Source organism: Ananas comosus, linkage group 11 (assembly GCF_001540865.1).
Source record: "Ananas comosus cultivar F153 linkage group 11, ASM154086v1, whole genome shotgun sequence".
Classification (NCBI taxonomy): domain Eukaryota; kingdom Viridiplantae; phylum Streptophyta; class Magnoliopsida; order Poales; family Bromeliaceae; genus Ananas; species Ananas comosus.
Window position 1 is genome coordinate 5,148,812 of NC_033631.1, and position 18,971 is coordinate 5,167,782.

The 18,971-nt window shown below is 36.2% G+C and overlaps 1 long non-coding RNA gene across 4 annotated transcripts; it reads right to left on the reverse strand.

The window, feature by feature from the left end:
* Positions 10,974–12,644, reverse strand: LOC109716993. 4 transcript variants are annotated; one of them, XR_002218095.1, is made up of 6 exons: positions 12,546–12,644; positions 12,348–12,450; positions 12,174–12,267; positions 12,002–12,084; positions 11,822–11,923; positions 10,974–11,731 (listed from the first exon to the last, which is right to left on the reverse strand). It is a non-coding gene; the product is annotated as an uncharacterized LOC109716993 (long non-coding RNA). The 4 variants fall into 4 exon arrangements; XR_002218092.1 differs by having other exon boundaries at positions 11,822–11,926; XR_002218093.1 differs by having other exon boundaries at positions 10,974–11,743; positions 11,822–11,926.

The following is an 18,971-nucleotide window of genomic DNA, read 5'->3' on the forward strand; positions in this document are numbered from 1 at the left end:
CCCACAGGTGACAGAGACGGACGAGGAGTTGGATTTTGCTCGACGAGAGGACGATCTAGTTAGTACGCAGTACGACCGTCACTTGGTTATTCTCTTTCCCGGAACATTAAAAAAAAAAAAGTAGTTTTTTCTTAATAAGGTTCAGTTAGCTGATCTATGTATGTTGAATGTAATGTGAACTGTAGTGGCTGGTTTCTTTATACATGAATTGGTAGTTTCGATCTGTGGTTTTGGTTCCTGTGGAGATTTGGTTTTCTTGTAGTTATCATCGTGGATTTCTACCCCTGCGAGGTAGCTGTTTTCAAATAGAGTCGTATGGGAAAGTAGTTTTAAAAAGTCAAATGGTTTTTCATGATGAATGTAATTAGGATTCAAAAAACAAAAGCTTCCGTGTGGGATCACTTTTAAATAGATGTTTGTTGTATGGTGCATTTGCATCATCCAGCCGCCTAAGGAGTGGCTTAGAGCATGCCCATCATTCTAAGGATTGTTAGCTGTATGGAAATGCAATATCTGGCTTGGTTGTTTGAATTGGTAAATGTAGGTTTTGGTTGAGATCCTGTTGTATCTTGGTACGCCGTGCAAATACAAAGGATATCTGCCCAGTGGACAGAGAAACTTTGTATTTAGTGGCTTGGTTCTTACGTCACAGTGGGCCAGGTTGAAAAAAAAAAAAAATGGCACGCTTTCCGCAACTCTGTTTTCAAAAGGCTTTTAAAATCGGCCCCGGGGCGTGACAATCGGTTCACAGCATAAGCCAAATCAGGTCTAGTGTAATTCATCAAATATTCTAAAGATCCAATAATCTGTGAATATCTATTTTGACCTATTGGATCTCCTCTATTTTTTTTAAGATGCACACTAGAATCATAAGGTGTCACTGCAGGTTTAACATCAAAGTAACCAAACTTTTTCAATAACTGTTCACTGTAGTGGGATTGGCTCATAATAATTTCGTTTGATTTTTTAATGATCTTCATATTGAGAATAACGTCTGCTTGCCCAAGATCTTTCATATCAAAATTTTCATTTAATAATCTCTTCACAGCATTTATCACATTCATATTAGTACCAAAAATCAAAATATCATCAACATATAAACATAAGATTACTATATGTCCATCATAGTCCTTCGAATACACGCATTCATCAGACATGTTCACATGAAAACCATTTGATATAACCAACGAATCAAATTTCAAATGCCACTGCTTAAGAGCTTGCTTAAGTCCATATAAAGATCGATTCAACTTGCACACTTTGTTCTCATGTTTAGAAATTATAAAACCTTCAGGTTGCTTCATATAAATCTCTTCATCCAAATCACCGTTCAGAAAAGTTATCTTAACATCCATTTGATGAACAATCAAACCATGGATAGAGGCCAAGGCAATCGACACTCTAATAGAGGTAATCCTAGCAACAGGAGCATAAACATCAAAATAATTTACCCCAGGCTTTTGTACAAATTCTTGTGCCACTAATCTAACCTTATACTTATCTATAGATCCATCGGGTTTCAACTTCTTCTTAAAAATTCATCTACAACCTACAGGCTTACATCCTAAAGGTAAATCAGTCAACTCCCAAGTATGATTCTATAGAATAGACTGTATCTCAAGATTAATAGCCTCTTTCCAAAACGATGCATCTACAGACGTCATAGCTTGGTCATAGGTAGATGGAGTATCTTCTACTAGTAGGACACAAAAATCATCTCCAAAATTTTTCGCTACTTTAGGACGCTTACTTCTCCTAGGTTCAGTCTCTTTATAGGTTCACTAATTCTAGGTCTGCTAGAACTACCTATAGGCTCAGCTGGAATAGGTCTATCAACTCTAGTTCTAAAAGGAAAAACATCCTCAAAGTATACTGCATCTCTAGCCTCAATAATAGTGTTGTTAGAAATCTCACTAATTTCATAATTCACCACCAAAAATCGATTTGCATTGCTATCATGTGCATAACCCACAAAAACTGTATCCACGGTCTTTGGTCCAATCTTTCTCTCCTTAATCTCAGATATCTTCACTTTAGCTAGGCACCCCCATACTTTAAAATAATTTAGATTAGGCTTCCTACCTTTCCAAAGCTCATAGGGAGACACATTAGAATTCTTGTGGGGAATTCTATTCAAAATCACACATGCAGAAATCAAAGCTTCCCCCCACAAGTTCTCGGGTGCGCCTGAACTAATTATCATCGAATTCACCATATCCATCAAAGTCCTATTTTTACGTTCAGTAACTCCATTAGATTGAGGTGTATAAGGAGCAATCACTTGATACACAATTCCAAACGCTTGACAAAAAGAAGTCATCTCATTTGAAGTATATTCACCACCTCGATCAGACCTCAAAATTTTGATTTTCTTATCTAATTGATTTTCAACTTCAGCTTTATAAATCTTGAATCTGTTTAAAACCTCATCTTTCGATTTGATCAAATAAACATAACAATATTTTGAATGATCATCTATATTTGTCACAAAATATTTATTTCCACCTCTACTAGGTCTACTTCCATCACAAACATCACTGTGCACCAATTCTAAAAGATCGCAATCTCAATCCACAGATTTAAAAGGTTTCCTAGGCTCCTTAGCTTGCACAGATATTTCACATCTATGATAAGGTAAATCAGATTAGGAATCAAATCGAGATGCATCAATCTTTTGATAGTATTAAAATTCACATGTCCCAATTTTCCATGCCAAATATTAGGAGAAATAACATTCATCACAAGAGCACTTTCACTAATAAAAAAAAGAAGATACAGATAATTTAAATAAACCATCACTAAAAAATCTTTTTCTGATAAAATTCACTCCTTTTGTTATAACTACCCTATTACATTCAAAAACTAATTTAAAACTTTGCTGAACTAAAAGAAAACCACTAATCAAATTCTTCCTAAGGTCGGGAATATGGTGGACTCCGTGCAAAGTTAAGGTCTTCCCAGAGGTCAGCTTCAAGTCCACTTGACCTGTCCCTAGCACGTGAGAAGAGACTGCATTCCTCGTATTCACCGATCCTCCACACGAGTCCTAATAGCTCTCTCTGATTGTGGTTAAGATCATTTGCATGGTTCGACCAAGCGGGTTGCAACTTATCTATAAGGGCGGGAACTAAAAAACTTTCATCAAGATCTACACCACTAGATCTAAGCTACTGAACTATATGCTCAAAATCATGAAGCTGGTCAGACATGGACTTATTATCTAGCAATTTAAATTTAATTAGATCAGACGCCTGATATCTCTTCTGGGTAGGATCAACTTGACCATACTTATTTTCTAAGGATGTCCAAAGTTTCCTAACTGTCTTAGCACCACAGTGAATGTCATATAATTAGTCAAATAGGGTACTAAGAATCCGATTTAAACAATGATAATTGATTATGTTATGGTCAACGGGAGGTACGGTTGTAGTTGCAGATGTAGTTGCAGTTTTAGTAGTGGGAGGAGTGGATCCAGTCTGGGCTTGGTTTCGAGTAAGCGGTCGATTGATCACATTCTGGGTTGCACCTACAGGTGCAGATCCATTGGTAGTCTCGGCAGAATCCGAGATAGCAGAAACCAGCCCAAGTGTGGTGAGCCAGAACCTCATTTGGTTCTGTCACCTCTTAAAATTATGACCATCAAAAGTAAACGGTTTTGTCGAATCCTCCACAATAAAACAAAATTTATGCACAAATTAATTCTACTGTTATGTCAAAAAATAATTTTGAATTTTAGAAAAATAACAATAAGAGATATGTATTAATTTGTAGAAAAGAAATATTTTAATTACTATACTAAAAGAAACAGAAAGATTAAAAAGAATTTCGCTTCTAGATTGTTGGAAATTTTTTTTGATCTTTTATTACAATATTCTTTAAAAACCAATTCGAAAATTTAATTACAGGTTTAGAAAAATCCCGAAACGAAATTAAATAACAAATACAGTAAAGAAAAGGTTTAGATAAGGCCTGTGGATCGAGACGTACATAGCACTGTCCTACAAGGGAAATTACCCCTCCGCGTGCGAGGCTTCCCGGCAATTACTCCTAGCTAGCGATACAACGACCACGTTCCACCCGGTCGGTACGCTTCCAAGGTTGCGCAAGATGAACCCAACAAGCTTCAGATCCGGCGAAAAAAAATTCAGCGAAAATCCAGAGAGTAGAAAAAGACAAGAGGCTTTAGGTATGCTCGGGTTATTAATTAACTCGTACAACCTCGCCCCATATTATAACATAAACGAGAATCTTGCTTTAACACGTCAAATCCGTGTAGAACAAGATAAGCCTAAGATTATACGGATAAGGATTAGGATTAGGATAAAAATAAGAATTAAAATAAAGATAAAACCGACAAAATAAAAAGTTAAATAAATCGGATGTATGGATCGCGCGCGTGCGCCGCCCGCCCGGCTCGTGCTCGTGCCGTGCGTGCGTGTATTTAAACGAGAGTATAACTCTCATTTTCTTCCAAGCAACTATCTTGAGAATAAATGAATAAATAAAAACCACAAACACTCTTTTGGTTTCCAATATGGCACTAAACATCACACATGGATATTTTAAGTTGGGCTCCCAAGAGGCTCATTAATAATTATTAGGCTCCTCAAGTGATTTTAATGAATTTTAAATCACAAAATCTAATAAAAACCCAATAAATAATTATCATAATAAATTCTTGCCCGATTCCTTAAAGAATTGAATTCTAACTATCTCCCTGCTTTTAAAAAGATGATAAGGCAAAAGAGTCATTGCTGCATTTTCTTCTTGTCAAACGAGACCCATGGATATATGCATACAAAAAATATCAATTACCAGCCAGTTTCTCAGACTCAAAAAACAAAAAAAGAACCAAAAAAAAGAAATCCATTCTCCACTACTGCATACGATTATCTATTACTCTTTATGAATCCCCAATGTTTTAAGCTGATGTGTCATAACCTCCTAATTTTAAAATTTTTTTTTATTTAGAATGAGTCATTTTATTCTCCTCTCAACATATGTCTCTTCATTTTTTTCATTTAATTTTTATTTAGAATGAGTCATTTTATTCTCTCCCTCTCTCTCAATATATGTCTCCTCATCTCCCCCATTCAATGTCTCCTCATCTCCCCCATTCAATTTTTATTTAGAATGAGACATTTTACTCTCTCTCTCTCTCTCAACATAAGTCTCCTCATCTCCTCCTTTTTTTTCTCTCTCTCAACATACGTCTCTTCATCTCTTCCATTTAATTTTTATTTAGAATGAGTTATTTTACTTTCTCTCTCTCCATCGTTGGGTTCACATCTACTGCCTACAGTGAGAGACTTTCGGTAGATATACCAAGTGAGATACACAAAAAAATATTTAATATTTTATTATTATTAATTACTATTACAGTTTCTACCCGCTGTAAAGCGCGGGACTCTTCACTAGTATAAAAGATTAAGGAATAATTGCCAAAGTATACTCAAAAGCTGTCCTAGCCTAAAACGTAACAGCTAGCTTTTCACCGCTCTTTTATAATCTTATTATGGAAGGTGTGATTAATTAACATTGATTGTTTATTCGGTTAGGACATTTAATTGTGATAATTTTACCATCAGTTAGCAATATAATATAAAATAATTAATTTTTCAACAACCAGCAATTACATTTTCATCATTCAGCAATATACTCGCGGGTCCAATGGGTGATAGAACTTCAATACAGAGTGGACGTTAAGTTTCATAAACTTACTTTTCTTTTTCGATAGCTGCAGGTGATCACTGGCCACACCTCAAAGTCTCTCTGAATCTTCATCGACTTAATTTTATTCCAGCAGTCTCTCTGAATAGATTTTTTAGTACAAAATTAACTCTAGATCTATTGTTGTGAAAAACAGACATGAGATACTAATTTTATGGGACGCCCAACTTTCAAGGAGGTCACCCATCTGAAAACTATTTTAGTTTTAGAGCGTTTAACCTTCTTAACCTTTTAGACCAGTCACTGTCCGAAATACTATAACCGTCTTAAAAGATTTAGCCATATTAAATCTTAGTGTTAAATGCATACAGGTCCCTGCAAATATAGTCAATTGCGGAAATATCCCTGCAAAACGGAACCTCCATAAGTTATCCCTGCAAAAGTCTAAAGTTATGCAGATATGTCCCTGCCGTTAAGGACTGTTAGAAAATTTTCATTAACCACGGTTAAAGTACTTAACCATGGTTAATTATAAGTTAAATTTACGATCCTACCCTTCTTCTTCTTCCTCATCTTCTTCTTCCCTCTTCTTCGTCGCCGGCGAGGGCGGCGGCGGCAGCGACGGCGGCGACGACGGCGGCGACGGCGAACCCTCTCTCTTTCTTTTCCTCCTTCTTCCTCTCCCTCTTCCCTTTTCTCCCTTCTTCTTCCTCTCCCTCTTCCTCTTCCCTCTTCTTCATCGCCGGCGAGGGAGAAGATGCGACGGCGGCGGCGAACCCTCTCCCTCTCCCTCTTCTTCTTCCTCTCCCTCTTTCTTTTCCTCTTCCTCTTCCTCTTCCCTCTTCTTCGTCGCCGGCGAGGGAGGAGATGCGGCGGCGGCGCGCGGCGACGAACCCTTTCCCTCTTCATCTTTCTCTTCCCTCTTCCTCTCCCTCTTCCTCTCCTTCTTCCTCTTCCCTTTTTTTCTTCCTCTCATTCTTTCTCTTCCCTCTTCTTTGTCGCCGGCGAGCTCGACCCGCGCCGTCGCCGCCATCCGCTCCGGCGGCCCGAAGAGGAAGAGGAAGAGAAAGAGAGGGGGAAGATGCTTTTGGAGGGATATATTTGTGAGGGCAAAATGGTCATTTCACATGAAAACTGTTAAAAAATAAACAGTTCTCTAACAGATGTTAATCAGAGGGACATATCTGCATAAATTAGGACTTTTGCAGGGACAGCTTATGGAGTTTCCGTTTTGCAGGGATATTTCCGCAATTCACTATGTTTGCAGGGACGTGTATGCAAATAACCCTAAATCTTATATATATTCTAAGGTGTCACATTGTCCCTTTCTTAAGCTCTAACGTTCTTATCAGGCTTAAACATACTCACAAGCACTAGACCATGTGAGACTCGTCTCACTAATCTTAGTCGACCTTGTAACCGCGCTCCAACCACAAAAATAGTCAGCCGGGCAACCGTGCTCTACTCCTTGCATAATCGTAGCTTTGTCGAGATTTATCTCATATTTTCGGCCAGTGGTTGTTTTAGGGGGTCATCAATTCTAAAACTACTCTAACTCTATCACACTTAACCCTTTTAATCTTTTGGGTCTAGCCACAGCACAAATGCTATAACCAGATTAAGAGGTTTAATCCTCTTAATCTTTTGGGTCTAGCCACAATACAAATGCTATAACCAGATTAAAAGGTTTAATTTTATTATATTTAACCCTTTTAATCTTTTGGGTCTAACCACAGCACAAATACTATAACCATATTAAGAGATTTAATTTTATTATATTTTGTACATAAGACTATTTCAAATTCTAGGAGTTATATTTCAAAAGCATAAGATGCAGTATATGACCAGTTAAGTATTATGGCCACCTAAAGCTATTGGGAAAGGAGCTGAGCTACATTGCAAGCACGGAGATCAACATATGCTATACTGACACCGTGGAAATTATATCCTAATAGGTATAGTATGATGCGCGTGGCATGCTATGGTTTACAAGAGCTCGTGGTACTGTACGCAATGTATTATATAGTAGTGTAGGATTCGCGTTTCGCGACAAATAGATAGTATTTCAATTAATTAATATGTACATATTTATTAAAATTTTAAAACTAAAAAATTATAGCTAAAGAAAAAAATTATAAAATAATCTTATGTACATTATAAAAAATATTTATTTTATTATATTTTAAAATTTTTTATATTTATATAGTTAAATTATTCTAATAATTTTCTTTAAAAATTTAATTAAATTTAATAGTTTGATAGCAATTTTATAAATAAATTATTTTAGCGAAAAAGCTAAAATTTGAGGACTTGTATTAGATAACTTTATATTGTTAAAGCTTACATATGTTAAGTCAAATTGAAGAATAAGTGGGAATATTCTATACACCAGGTTTATAATTTTTTTTATACTATATTTGTAAAGTTTTATTATAAAAAAAATCTATTATTTTTTGTATCTAGATTTTTTATAAATTATAGATTATATTTATTAGATGAAAATTTAATTTATGTTATATTAATATTAAAAAATAAGCTTTGATATCGTGCTTTGTAAATCTGTGTAGATTACTAGAATGTTGAGAAGAGAGAATATGAAAAAGTTGCGCCCAACTTCCCTAAATATGTAGTGGGAGTCATCTTTTTTAGGTTCTCCTTTTATATATTTACTAGTTAAGCGGCCCGCGCGATAAGACGGAAAGATAATATAACAGTAAATTATTATAATTATTAACATCACTTTTTTCCTATTATGCATTAATATTTTTAAATATTATTTATCTTAGTATTGACTAATTAAAAATTTAAAAATAAAATTAAAGAATATTTCTTTCTAAAAATATTTAAACCTAATAAGTAAAATGAATAAATCTCATCAAAATAATACAAAAGTTCATTACAGTATTAAAAAAGATGAATAATATTTTTTCATTATCATCTAAGGTAGAATTTACAAATAAAAAAATATTAAAAAAGTAATTGGAGTGAAAGTACTATCTTTGGTATTCTTGATGGCAACATTTTTATTGTGCCCTCATTAATTTTTATCGTCACACATACAACTAATAAAGTATTTGATTTCTAAATTTTAGATTAGTGAAGAAATCAGCAGGTAATTATTAGAAGCACAAAAAGTAAGATTAATTAAAAGGCATACGAAATCAAAATAGATATTATTTACACTGTAAAAATATTTAACTACCAAATAAATATTCTAATACTATATATTAGGAAAAAAATAAGTTCTTGTCACGCCCTGGACTTCAGCGGAAGCTCAGCAGTCACGTGCACAGACCCGCAGTGTATACCGCAAACTTAAGTGTACACTAGACGTCTACAATCAACATAGCAAAAGTATAAATTCTTAATCAGGTAATCAGAACAAAACTAAAAGTTCATAAGCTTATACAAATACAAAACCTTATTACAGCTTAAAAAGTAAAGTACATCCTAAACAGTTTCAATCTACATCTCTGAATTGGACCAAAATAAACTTGTAGAGGTTCATCTATTAACATCGAGAAGGCTCTAGCTAGCCGCTGACCCCTCGCCAAGAACCCTAGCCTTTCCCAGGGTGGAAGGCTCTGTAAAAACAACAACAAAGAGGGCGTGAGAACTATTAAACAATAGTTCCCAGTGGGTAAGCCGCCGAGAGTGGTGAAGTACACCACTAGGTCAACTGAGGCATGAATAAACAACAATAAGTAAGCAAAATAAATGCAACAAGTAAATGAAGTAGTTCAACCATAACATGCCTCACAAGATATAATTTCTAATATGTCTTAGATACTAATTCATCATAACAAGTTCTATAAGTTATGCTAATTATCAGTTTAATCAGCTATATGTCATGCTATATGCAGAATATCATTACACTTTAACGAGCTAATGACATCATGTAGCTACTTTCCTATACTAGCAAGAGTGTAAACATTCAGGTATAGTTACTATACTACTGACTATCAGGGATGTCAACCTCCTAGTATATTCATTATTAGATATGTTCAACTAATGATATAAAGTGTCTTTACTATTATGTCCATCTAAGGTTAAAGTCACTTACATTAACCCAACTAACAGGAGACTTACACATGGTAAAGTCCCAGCCCGTGCCGTGCCTAATGGCCCCGTGAAAGTCAACACTACCCACGGCAATCCACTTCGGCGCTCAGTCTCGTACATAAGCGAGCAATCTGTCATATAGGCCAACTCCGGAGTGCCGGTGTCACGCCCCGGGACCGGCGGAGGCCCTCCCGATAGCGTGCCCAGACCCGCCATATGTCTACACATATAAGGCGTCTACAATAAAAGCGGAAGTAAAAGCAAGTCTAGAATAAATAGAAGAAGTGAAATAACTAGCAACTAATGATATCAGAGCGAGTAAAGTTCTAACATCTACACCAAAGTAAATAAGTAAAGCTAGACAATAAAAGAAATCATAAGTAGTACAATAACTGTCTCTAGNTATAGCCTCTAAGGTAACAAAATCCAGTTAGGCCCCTCAAAAACCCAAAATTACATCAGCCCGGACTGGGCAGTTTTCGCCCAGAGGGACCGGTCTCTCCCCAGCAGAGACCGGTCTCTCGCTGCGAACCCGAAAAACCAACGTTCGGGAACCGGTCTCTCCCTACGCGGGACCGGTCTCTCACTGCGAGAACGCGCTCGGGAACCGGTCTCGACTGCCAGGGACCGGTTGCCTCAGGCTGCCACAACACTGCTCACTGGGGGAACCGGTCTCTCCTTCCAGGGACCGGTCCCCGAGAGTAAAAACTCTCAGGACTGGTCCAAAGTTCCAGATTTCGAACTTTTCGGGTCAGGAAACATTTTACAACCCTCCACCAAGTGTGGAAAAGCTCGAAATACATTCAAACACTCGAACCTCGCAATTTGCAAAGGTCCAGTGTGTTACAGCCGGCTTGTGGGGTGCGACCCTCACAAGTATGTGCAAATGAGCACATTGGCAAGCAAGCGTAATTCATAGTATAGGTTCACAAGTTCATCATGTCTCTAACATGGAATCTCAACCCGACACGAGGTCGACAGTTAATACTAAGTCATAATCCACTATCAACTACTTGGTGACATCTTTCTACCAATAGATAGTCTAACTTGAATAAGTACATGCTTTACATCATATTGATGTTTCTAATGGGCTATACCCGCACACTCACATATAATTCTCTCACTACTCTCTATACATAAGGAAAGTGGTTTACTAAGTTCATATTCAATGACTCATTCTGGTGTTCATGTAACTCTTAGCACATATTCTATAGTTCTATATAAACCTCCACTATCTGGAGTAAATAAATATTAGGCAAGTACTTCTACTTGACTACACAGGCATATCCTCATATCCAATTCTAGTTATCTAACTAGATCGTATTCACTAGTATAACATTCATGTTATGTTATAATACCCAGTTCTAGTTACTTGACTAGATCATATATTTAAGAACATGAAATTCATGCTATCTCTATTCTGTGAAAGCAATAACCAACTTGTATATACAAATATGCGAAACATTCTCTACCATACTCTTAACATGATTTTTATGTAAACGTATTAGTATGTAACTTCACTATACATGATATGCTAAGAGTTCCGTCATCATGTCTACAACATGGAATTGCATGAATTTAACTCAAAGATAAACCACTATAATGCATCGTTTACTTAGTTATACATCTAAACTAAGTGCCGTAATCATAGCTTTATATTCATTCATTCGTGGCTGATGTCCTACTTAACTTGTCTACACAAGTATACTAATATTATATGATGCATGTTAAACAAGCAAGTGATCTATGTATGCAAAGCTATTTCATAATTCTCCCCTACTACATAGACTCTTCCTTTTATCCGATATAATATGTAGATTTATGCATACACCAATCCATTCCTCTATATATATTCACATGAATATGCAACAATTTCACTTTTATAATGTCAAATAAGACATAGAGGGAATTCACCCATTTCGGTAAAGTCAAACCCACCAATTAGTCGATGATTCTCGTTGATTTCACAAACGTAGGTAATCCAAAGTCTCCAAACAACCTAGCAATGATTCTAAAATCAGCTAGGAGCTTACCTTCAATCTCTACATGTAAATCTCACATAATCACATAATTTAGGCTAGAATCTTACCTAGTATAGTATCAAGGCTTACATCCTCACTTCGGTTCAAGTTGGAACACCAAAACCAACCTTCGAAAGCTCCCAAATCTCGGCCAAAAGGGATCTAATACCCTGCTGCAAACATACACCATAAACTCCTTTATAACTACTACTAACACATTAAAACTAGAAAGAGGTTAGGTAGCTCACCATGTGCAGCTCCAACTCAGGTTGGAGAACATTAAAACCAATCTATAAGGATCACTAAAACTCAGCCAAGATAGTTCACAAACCTGCTGTGAACATATACCAAAACAGCATCACTAGTATCACCAATATAACTAATACAGTCTCAAAATAGAGAGAGTAGTTAATTAATCACCTTCCCAAAGCTTTAATTCAGCTTTCCTCTGATTAAGGGTTGAAGAATTATAGCTAAAACACCTTCTCTGCCATTGCTACAAACTTCCCTAACTCTGCTAGCAGTAAGGAAGTAAAACACAAGCTCAAACTCTCTACTATAGCATCAAACTAGGGAGAAAAGTTGGCTAGTCACCTTGTACAGCTTCAACTCAGTTTCTACTGAGTTAGGGTTGAAGAAACACAACAAAACTTCACTTCCCACGCACCAGGAGCTGCCCCCCAAGTCCTCAGATTAACTAGCAATCAAAGAGAGGGAGAAAACAAGCTCAAATCACTACTTGTTATTCAAACTTGCTCCAAAACCTTAGAGAGAAAAAGAGGAGGTTCTTACCCTGTTCCTCAGCTCAATCAGGATAAGAACCAGCTGGGGGAGTCGTCCAGAAGCTTAAAAGGATAAGCTTTGAGGTGAAATTACCAATAAACCCTTTAATCCACGCAGCTGCTGTGCTGGGTACCGGTACTTGGGCATGTTCGTACCGGTACTCAGTGCAAAATACAGATTTCGCATTTTGCAATGCACTTTCGCTCTTCCGGCCAGTTGTTCGCTCTAGTAACTTGCCGAAAACCTCTCAATAACCCTTCAAAAGACGTAGAATAGTTTCAATTACTATTCTAACACTCTAACTTCGCAACTTGCCAAAATTCAGTGTACTACAGTTCTATAGCTCATAATTAAGATTAATAGCATACAAATTAACAAAATATCACTCACATGAACTAAAAAATATAATTTAACTAGAGAAAAAACTAATAGTAAAAAATCATGCAAGAAAAAGAAAACCAAAAGTTGAATTCTCTCATTTCAAAACAGTAATTTGTTAATTTTGAAAAAAATAAAAAAATTATTTACATTATCAATCAAGCATCATGAGTCAATAGTCATAATTTTAAGAGCCTTAATTCATATTTGAATATGTGAATACCCTAATATAGAAAAGACAATTATATTGCTAAAGTAGTAGAAAATAGTCATTAGATACAACTCGGTAATAGCCCATTATCTTGCATCTCCTCTTATGGAGCAAAGCATTTGAGATAATTAAAAAAAAATAGTAAGCCAATTTGACAGCTCAAAGCTAGTTGTCCTAATTTGTCTAAATTTTAATTAAAATTTAAATTACATATTTAAATTTAAAATTCATATTCAAATTTTGAATGNTGTGAATACCCTAATATAGAAAAGACAATTATATTTTTAAAATTCATATTCAAATTTTGAATGCAAATTCAAATATCAAAATCAAAATAAAAAATTTTAAGTTTGAAATCAAAATTTTGATTCAATTTAAAATTTGAATTTCAATTCAAATTCAAACTTTAAATTCAAATTCGAAATTATAATTTCTAATTAGTTTAAAATTTAAATTTTAATATATTTCCGAAATTAAATTCAAAAATATAAATTTTTATTTTTGGGACTAAAGTAAAAAATATGCAAATTTTAGAGATCAAAATTGACATGGAAAAGAAAATCAAGTAGGCGCTGACGTGGCAATTTTGTTAATTTTAACATCACTTTTAATGTTTAGGATGTAATCGCAATGAAATCAAGAGGGTTGAAAACTTGATTGCAAAATTAGGAACTAAAGTAAAAAATGGTGCAAAAGTTGGGACTAATGATGCAATTAGCCATTAATAAAAATATATGCGGCCCCACAAGCCCTCCAAAATAAGGAGAAGCCTTTTTTATAATATTAATTCCGAATTTAAATTAAACAATTTAAATGTTTATTTTTAAGGATTAAAGTAAAAAATGTGCAAAGTTTAGGCACGAAAATTGACATGCAGAATAAAATCAAGTAGGCACTAACATGACAATTTTGTTAATTTTAACACATCTTTTAATAGTTCCATTAAAAAAAGGATTAGGAACCAAAATGAAAAAATAGTAAAAATGTTGGAGCCAAAAACAATTAGGGACCAAAATAAAAAATAGTGAAAAAGTTGGGACCAATATGCAATTAATCCTTTAAAAAAATATGTGGGCCCCACAACCTTCCCGAAATAAGAGGAGACATTATGTGGATTCCCAATTAGTGTATTGATAAATAAAATCTACCCACGAACCTAGATGAAACATTAGCACTTTTAAAGTCTATTGTGCTCATAGGGTTTCTCCTGCTACTAGTATATTACACAACACCGGCCAAAGCAATTGCGTAATTTAATCATGATTAATTTTATCTCCAAAACTCATAATTTCCAAAGTTCTTGCATAAAAGTCAAAAGCCCATAAGGAGATTGACACCATGCGCAGTAGAGCACTATGTCATGGACTTAAGCAAAATCGCTCGTCTAGCTCGTGCGGCGCTGTTCGCCTTCCTTTGCGAAGTGAGCAAGCCTACCACTCTACTTGCTAAAGTCAAAATCTACTCACCCTAAGACTAAGTACAAGAGAGAGAGAGTTTGAGAAAAATTATATATTGATTGAAGTTTAGAGTACAACTGATTTCCTAAGAAGAGAGGGTGGAGGTCACATCCTTTTATAGGTCACTAGCCACTCAGGCTACAAATGAAAAGACGCCAAGTGGCATATAATTATAAGGCAAAAGAGAGATGCCACAAGTGTAAGAAAATCATGAGTACGCAGGGGAAGAAAATAACATAATTAAAATTTTCTAAAACCAAAGATCATCTCGTGTTTCGCTTTAGATCATTAATAATATATCTAATTGATCTAATCAAATAGGATCTAGTTTTTTTTTTATCTTACGCGGGTCGAGATCACTAGAAGTCGACAATCGCTAGTAAAAATTGTTCATCCTCGCTTAGCCACGCACGCACCCGGCTTCTACTTGCGTCCACACGAAATCACGCCCTTGATCAAATTAGACGACCACTTCGATCCGTGATCCGATCACAAATTAACTCTTGCGTCGATTTGAGGAAGATGAATCAATCTTCTAGATGTGCTAGCAACCTTTTGAAGATCGAAATCGATAGATTAATTGTGGAGAACTTGAGGAAGAGAGAGATGATTCACGGTTAGGGCTTTCTATTTCTCTTGTATTAATTTTAATATGTCATATGACATATATTTATAATGAAAAAACTCTAAGCCTAATCCTAATCCTAATTGAAATTCTAGTCCGATTGGATTATCCATTTACTCACAAGTTGGTTATAATATTAACCGAATCCGAATTCTAATTCTAATTTGATTTATATGTAACATTTACACGTAAGTCCTCATATTATTTACTAACGATTAGTAAATACACCATACAACTTTTACACATAAATATCTCTAATTTACAATAATTGCAAATTAGTCCTTTTACTAATAAATTAGTAAACATTAGTATTTAACTATATCATAATTATAATTAACCCATCCGATAAACTTCTTTTATCGTCTCCTTAACATCGATCATGCGTGATTTCTTATGTGTGTGACCTAATAGGTTCAATTTTGTCTGGTAGTGAGATATGATGTGATCTCTATCTACATCATCATCGAAACTCCTTTCGATTGCTCAAACTCTTTTGATTCCACTCTTACAGAATAATTAATTATTTATAATTATTTCTATTAGTTCCCACAATCCACTAATGACGCTTAGCAGCATATAGTGGCAATCCAGTCAGAAGTGAATATCGGACTGAACCTCTAGGTGCAGTTACCGTACAATACAATCCTTCTATCGCATAGTCCCGACTGAGTGGAGGTCATGGAATACTCGTCAAACCCCATCATCCATCATATGACAAATTTGATAGGACATAAGCTCTTATGGTTACTCTTGGAAACCTCTTTCCATACACCATATTACCCAGGCTGAGAATTTCTGAGCTTTGCCTTACAAATAGCATAGAACTAATTATCTCTCTACTAAGAGCGATAGATTCCCTATAAACACACACCCATTCCTGATATAAACCGACTGCAGCCAACATATACTACTAAGACCCATGGCTAGGATCAGAGTTTGTTGCATAGTCAAAACTACAGTAGCCTCACATTGAATGGCCGTGGTGTCGCAGGTCTAAGGATCAGTTGTACCACTGCAACATTGAACCAGTTACTGACGAATGAGTAGACATCCATGTAACTATTCGTAGTTGGTCACGCTCAGTACCATTGTTCTCCAACAACCACCTGCATGTTCACTCCAATGTCCCCACACTGATGACTCGAGATTCATCATCCCAAAAGAGAAGCGACACACACATCAATCTTACCGGATCAATCATTGTCCCCATGATGATCCACCGATTGAGAGCATTTAGGAATTAATTACCAACAATATGTATCTCAAATTCTCAACTCTTGAGAATACATATTATCATCTTATTAATTCAAAGGATGATTCACGGACATATTAAATATGAATGGAATTAAAGACCCAATCTATAAATAATAAAAATTAAGTACAAATATATGTCCCATAGAAAATAAAATGCGTCAGCCTGATAGACTTCTAGGGCATACAACTAACAATCTCCCACTTGCATTAAAGTCAATCAGCCATGTATCTAATGCCCATCTTCTCAAGATAAGTCTCAAGTTCTGCTGAGTCAATGCCTTAGTTAGCGGGCCCGCCATATTATCTGTGAGGCAACCTTCTATACTTTAATATAATTTATCCTTGATGTACTCTTTGATCTTGTGATACCACCGCTCAATGTGCTTGGATTTCTGATGAGGCCTTGGCTTCTTAGCTAATGCTACAGCGCCATTATTATCACAGTATCGTGGCAGGGGATCCTTACTTGAAGGAACCACGCCAAGCATATGACAAATTTCTTGATCCAAACAGCTTCCTTGGCAGCTTCAAATGCAGCGATGTACTCCGCTTCCATAGTAGAATCTACGATCGTCTCTTGCTTTGAACTTTTCCAAATAATTGACCCACCATTGCAAATAAACAGATATCCAGACGTAGACATTCTATAGTCTATATCAGACATAATGTTTGAATCCGTATAGCCATTAATTCTGAGTTCTCCTCCTCCAAAAATCAAAAACATATCCTTCTTCTTCCTAAGTACTTAAGGATATTCTTTGCCGCTACCCAATGTTCCTCTCCTGGGTTCGACTGATATCGGCTAGTGATACTCACAGCCTGTGCTATATCGGGTCGAGTACATAGCATACATTAAACTCCCTATTGCTAAAGCATAAGGGATCCTACTCATGCGACTTTTCTCTTCAGGTGTTTTAAGAGACATAGTCTTAGAGAGGTGAATTCTATGTCTTAGAGGTACCATACCCCTTTTATATCTTAGAGATAAAAGGTCTATCCCTATAGACCTTTTATCTCTAAGATATAAGATGCTTCTCCAAGGTCTTTCATAGAAAACTCTTTAGATAACCATAACTTGACCGATGTTAGCATAGGAATGTCATTTACAATTAGGAGTATGTCATCCACGTACAGTACGAGAAAAGTAACAGCACACCCACTAATCTTTTGATATATACACGGCTTTTCCTCATTTCTGATGAAATCGAACGATTCGATTGCATCGTTAAAACGAGTGTTCCAACTCCGAGAAGCTTACTTCAATCCATAAATTGATCGTTAAAGCTTGCACACCTTATGACTCCCATCTTTGGAAGTGGAACCCAAAGGCTGCTCTATATAGATATCTTTTTCAAGATATCTATTTAGGAAAGCAATTTTCATAACCATTTGTCAGATCTCATAGTCATAGTGTGCAGCAATAGCAAGCAGAGTTCTGATAGACTTAAATATGGCTACAGGTGAAAAGGTATCCTGATAGTCAATGCCTTTGCGTTGACTATAACCTTTTGCTACTAGCCTAGCTTTGTAGGTCTCTATCTTTCCATCAGAACCAATCTTTCTCTTGAATATTGTGATGCCTACCCCTTCTCCATGATTGCTGATGAAATCAACGGTTTGGACCTTCTGACCTTTAACTAGTTCGTTCGTCGAATTGACGTGTACTAGAATCGGATTGACACAGTTTTGGTGTCAGGTCTCTGTTGATGTATACATCGTATGCGATTGTACTAACACCTAAATTGGTGTGTTGTGGGTTAGTCTGTGGTTGGTGATAAGATTCGTCTTGGCTCGAGACACTCCAGGGTATTGTCGGAGTTCTCGGAGCTTTGAGTATAGCTCGGTTATGGTGCGAAAATCGGTTAGAGAAACTATTTCCTAAAGCCTCAGTTTGTGTGATTCACGGCTTAGTGTCGCTTGTAGCTTTTGAATGTTGAAAGCTATGGGACTCCCAGAGAGTCGGTTCAGGGTCGATCTGATTATGAATGTCGGCTTGCAAAGTCGATGTTTCGACGGTTTGGTTGTGAACTTTTGGTTCAGTGAAGAGGTATCAGGTCGCTTGATACTTCGATGTGTCGTGCTTCCAACTCGTTGTTGGGAGTGAATCTTCGGGTATTTCGCTTTTCTTTTGATAAGTACATTGGCTGCAGACAATGTACTGTCGAAAGTTGGGACGAAATACCCTCTTTCCCCGTTCGGACTTTTGGATTGGGTCGATGTGTTCTCTAGATTGTCTGGTGGGAAAGCTTGAGTGATGCTGATTTTTGACCATGTAGTGAGCCTTGGATTATTCCCTGGCAGGTTCTGCTCAGTTGATTTATCATCACTGCTGATGGTTTTGACTCTGGCTCTAGTCTGGATGTTCGTAGCTCTTTAGTTGTGCCTTCCACAGCTAAAAGATTTGTTTGGTTTGTAGTCTCGGTCTGTTGCCGGGAGGTTCTGAATGACAGATGTTGAGTGACTTGAGCCTGATTGTTGGCTTTGATTGTCACCGTATGTGATAGCGTATA